Genomic DNA, 5,579 nt, shown 5'->3' with positions numbered 1-5,579 from the left:
AAAATGGGTCTTCTTGGGCTAAAATCAAAATGTTAGAGCTGCATTCTTTTCTGGGTGCCCTATGGAGAGAATCCAGTTCCTTCTTCTTTACTGTTTCTAGAGGCTGCCCACATTCCCAGCTCATGGCCCTCTTCTTCCATCTTCAAAGCCAACAACACAGACCAGCTCTTTCTCAGATTGCTATCTCTCCGGTTGTCTTATACTTCCATCATCCCCTTTTACTGTGATTACATTGGGTCCACCTAGCTAATCCAGGATCATCTTCGTATTTTAAGTGAACTGATGAGCAATCTTAATAATTCCATCCTCAACCTTACTTCATGTTTGCCACCTAGCCTAACATATTCACAGGTACCAGGGATTAGGATGTAGATATCTTGGGGTGAGGCAGGGGGACACTATTACATGTACCACATTAACCAAAACAAATTAAGGATGGGGAATGTCTAAGTGTCCTATAAAATAGGGAGGAAAGGTACAACTGATCTTGTAATGAAAATTTCTTTCCTCTCCAACACTTTCAGACTCAAGTGAGATAAGAAAAATACCTGATTTTTCTTCAAGACAATACATAAAAATAGATCTAATTTCATTAGACATTTAATATGCTTTCTGTTGGTTCACTACTATGAACAATACTGATAATAGCTAGCTACCTTTTGTTCCACCTCCCCACCAGCATCATATTTTAAATATCTCTTTACTTCAAGGTAGACCAATAAATCCATCAGCAAGTTTATACTATGTTTTATGTACATACCCATTCTTCTCCTACTGTTTTTAGAGTCGTGCTGTACCTACACTGTCAGATCATTGCTATAATATATCTACAGTGTTTTCCTTAGCTCTATCATTTAGTCTCAGTGTGACAAGTAAATGTATTTCAATACTCACAGATCAATATGTTGTCAATATTCTCCAGTCACAATAAAAGTCTGAAGATTCCTCAGGAAGAAAATTTGAGTTCTCATAAGAGTATCTATCGCCATTATGCTTAATGACAGTCAGTTTGGCAAAATATAAAACTCTTGACTTATATTTCTTTCCTTGAGTATAGTAAATGTTCTATTTTGGCATAAAGTATTGCTACGAAAAAAAATTTTAACTATGACTTTTTCTCCATTATAAGTGACCGAATGTTTTTTTCTTACTAATTTAATAGTTTTATGAGAATATGTCTCAATGTTAGCTATTCTGGGACAATTTTCTCATAAATGTAGTGTCATTTCAAGGCTTCTTTTATTACAAACAAAAACAAAAACCCACAGAAAATAGCAAGTGCTGGCAAACATGTGGCGAAATTAGAGCCTTTATGTACTGTTAGTGGGGTGTAAAGTCACAGCAGTTATGAAAAACTGTATGGCAGTTACTGAAAAAAATTGAAAAGAGAATTACCATAGGATTCAGAAATTTCACTTCCGGGAATTGAAATAATCTCAAAGAGGTATTTGTAAATGCATGTTCATAGTAGTATTATCCACCATTTGCCTACAAATGGAGGCAAGTCAAGTGTCCGTTGATGGTTAAATGGATAAACAAAATGTAGTCTATACATACAGTGAAATATAGTAGTCATCCTTAAAAAGGAAGTTCTGACATGTTACAACATGGGTGAAACTTGAGGATATTATACTAAGTGAAATAAACCAGTCACAAAAAGACAAATAAACTTGATCCCACTTATATAAGGTTCCTAACTGGAGCAGTCAAATTCATAGAGACAGAAAGTACAATGGCTGTTGCCAAGGGCTGGGGAAGGGAGGAATGGGGAGTTGTTTAAAAGGTATAGTTTCAGTTTACTAGCTGAAAACAGGTCTGCTGATTGGCTGTACAAGAATGCATTTAACACTACTGAACTCTACATGTAAATGAGGATGGTAAACTGCATGTTTTATGTATTTTACAATTTTAAAAAGTCTTTTAAAGTTTTTTTTTAATATCCCAGAGTTGGTATGTCCTCCAGGGTGAGCAAATAGATCTACCCTGGGGCTCAAGCTAAGGAGGGGTCCAGGAGTCATTCTTGACTCTCCCACTTCACACCCAACCTATCATGTGATTCTTTTTTAAAAATATGTTTTTATTGATTTTTAGAGATAGACAAAGGGGGGAGAGGGAGAGAGAGAGAAAGGGAGAGAGAGAGAGAGAAACATCTATCAGTTGCCTCTCTTATCATCTGGATTGAAACTACAACCTGGGCATGTGTCCTAACTGGGAATTGAACCAGCAACTTTTCAGTGCTTTGGACAATGCTCAGCTAAATGAGTAACACTGGCCAGGGCCCATGATTATAGATAACTCCTAAATCTACCCACTTCTTTCAGTCTCCACTGCTTTAATCCTAGTTCTCTTACATTATTTGTCTCCCTTTCACTCATGTTGGTAGCAATTCATTCACTGTACTTCAGCCAGCCAGAGTGTTTTAAAACAGAGAATGGATCACATTACTTCCTCAAGAAAAACCAAGCTCCTTAAACAGGTTTATAGATGAGGACTACATAATCTGGTCACTGGTGATCTCCCAGCCACATCTCTTACCACCCCATCCACTGAGCTTTCATTATGGCCATCATACCACAGATCTGGAGGTTAGTCTGAGCTACAGGTGAATCAGGCGCTTTAGAGAGATGTTCATATAGCCCAAGGCCCTTGCTCATCTGTCCTGCTGCACTACTTAGCTACGTGTAATCTTCATTAAAACCTTTTTTATTTCTGCTGCAAAATCTTCAGCCATGATCCACTAGGCCTCCCAAGCACATTAATATCAAGAAAGTAGCTGTAATGGGCTCTTAACAATATAATGCCCCAGAAAAATAGAATATAGTCTCCAAAATGTACATTTTTTAAGTGCAATAATAAAAGGTAATTCAGTTCCAGACATTTCCAATCACAGTTTTCTATAATCCTCTCTCTCTTGCTTTCTATTGTCCTTACTCTCTCTTCATGTATCAGTAATAAATAATGATAATAATAGTTACATTCCTCACACTCAACATCACACTCCTTTGGCTCAGGTTTATTTTGAAACTTTGTCTTATTTCTTTAGGTTGTGTATTTTCCCCCTTTCATCATCTTTGCATTAGTCTCCAAGTCCCCTGGCAGTGCTGATGCCTGGAGGTTAACGTGTCTCACTGAGAGATCAAGGGAATGGGGCTTTTTAGGCTTTCTTGTCCTCTTGATCTGTTTGTGCATATATACTTTGCTTTTTGAGAATAGAAATAAAGAGAAACATATATCAAATAAATTAGGGAATTGCTAAAATTGCTGGGCAAATGGAAGCTCCTAACCTCAATAATAAACATAGTTGTTTTTGTTTTTTCAGATAGCACTCTTGGGGGAACTGAGAGTGTATTTTTAAAATTCTACTCTTTTCTCCCTAACTCCCTATTCTCAAAGACGTCATCCAGTCTCAGAACTGCAACTCTAAATTCCATCCTGCCAATTCACAAATCTTTATCACTGGGCCTGACATTTCACCCAAGATCTATTATTTCCAACCATGGTGAAGACATTTCTCATGGGGTTCCTGCCATTTCCAAAAGCATAGAATTTCTGAATTTTATTTCTTCCCCATCTATAACTCATACATTTTGTTTATAGTATTACCATTCTCCCAGATACCCAGGTTCAAGTTATCCTCCTAAACACCTAATATGTGCCAGGAGCACAGAACTGGGGTATACTCCTCACCCCCAACATGTTCCCAGTCCAGCCAGGAAGAGTGACAAATAAATCAGAGGGTGGCTGCTAAGATCTGGAAAAGAACACATTGTGATCACCATTTACTTTTCCATTCTCTTCATCCCTGATATTCAACTTTATACCAAGTGCTGTTGTCTTTTAATCCAATGTGGGTTTTTTAAAAAATATATTTTATTGATTTCAGAAAGGAAGGGAGAGGGAGAAAGATAGAAACATCAATGATGAGAGAGAATCACTGATTGGCTGCCGCCCACACACCCTGCACTGGGGATCCAGCCCACAACCTGGGCATGTGCCCCCACCAGGACTTGAACCGTGACCTCCTGGTTCATAGGTCGACACTGAACCACTCAACCACTGATCCACATCTGCAGGGCAATCCAATGTTTATAACATTCATCACTGACACCAGTCTTCTTTCCAACATGAAATCTTCAAATTGTGTTTCCCACATTCTATATTCAATCAATCACAAGTACAATCTTTGTTGGTTTGGTTTGTCTCACAGGTTCATTCCTCCTCTTTGCAGAGCTGCCAGGGAATCACTTCCTATATTGGGTACACTAGCATCCTCCTTTTAAAATTTTTCCACGTTTTGAATCCATCTAGGGCCGTGGTCGGATGGATTCTTGAGCCACATGCGGCTCTTTGGCCCCTTGAGTGTGGCTCTTCCTAAGCCTTAGGAGTACCCTAATCAAGTTAATGACAGTGTACCTACCTATATAGTTTAAGTTTAAAAAATTTGGCTCTCAAAAGAAATTTCAATCATTGTACTGTTGATATTTGGCTCTGTTGACTAATGAGTTTGCCGACCACTGATCTAGGGCATCAGACTGAATTTCCTACAGTGTTACATTCACAAACTATTCCCTGTCTCAAGAACCTGGTGTAAATTTGATCCTATCCATGTTGGGGAGCCTTCAATGAGTCTCGATTCCAGGCCCACTCCAGCTCCCCCAGCTGTTCTCCCACTAATCTTTAAAACTCTACTCAGGGGTGAGATCCAAGGCTCAATGACAAATGTGTGCCTTTGATGAGCACCCTTAGCCTGACAGCTCTTGTGAATCTATTCAAATTCTGCTTGGCCTTTAAGGACAAGCTCAGGTCTCACTTATTTCCCTAATTACGGTAACTAAACTTAATTGTTCCTTCCCTGACTTCATCCAGAGTTACTCCAGATTCCCCAGGCCATGCAGGGCCCAAGGGGTCTGGTTAATATTGGTTCTGTCTTCTCTATTGTTGAGATGTAAAATTGATCCATGGCCTTTTATCTCTTTTGTTTTACAAATTATTTTAGTAAATTTTGAGTTTCCAAATAGAGTAAAAAAGAAAAAAAAAAGAAATGGCTCAGTCTGTGAAATAAGGAAATTGAACAATATTTTTCTCTAAGCTTCTTCTCAGTTGTACATGACACTATATACATGGATACATGGTTATAATTAACCAGTGACTGATAAATAAGTCCTGAGTTATTATTTCTTCTTGGAGTTAGTTTATTTAGTTTATTTTAGTGGCCCTAATACCATAAGCAAAATAAATGAATTTATATTTTCTCTGGCTCTTCTAGAAAAGAATTTGGGAAAGGAAGAAAAGTGAATACGGAACCCAGTGGGTGGCTTCTTCCTCATGAGGTCAACCTGGCTGCCCAATTATTTCATGGCACTAACATGACTATTAGGTAAAAACGAAAACAAGGGTTAATAGTTCAGTCATACTAAAACAAGAACAAAACTTTCATTTCAAAGCATCCATTGGTCCAACAATAGTTCATAGCTGTTTCTGAGTTCAATAAATAACATTATTGGTTGAGCAAAGACATTTCTGTGATCCTTTGTTTAAAAAAAAAAAAAAAAAAGCTGTTTCAGAGATGCTTGCCATGT

The sequence above is a fragment of the Myotis davidii genome, unplaced genomic scaffold (assembly GCF_000327345.1).
Source record: "Myotis davidii unplaced genomic scaffold, ASM32734v1 scaffold304, whole genome shotgun sequence".
Classification (NCBI taxonomy): Eukaryota; Metazoa; Chordata; class Mammalia; order Chiroptera; family Vespertilionidae; genus Myotis; species Myotis davidii.
This window is presented reverse-complemented; position numbering follows the sequence as displayed.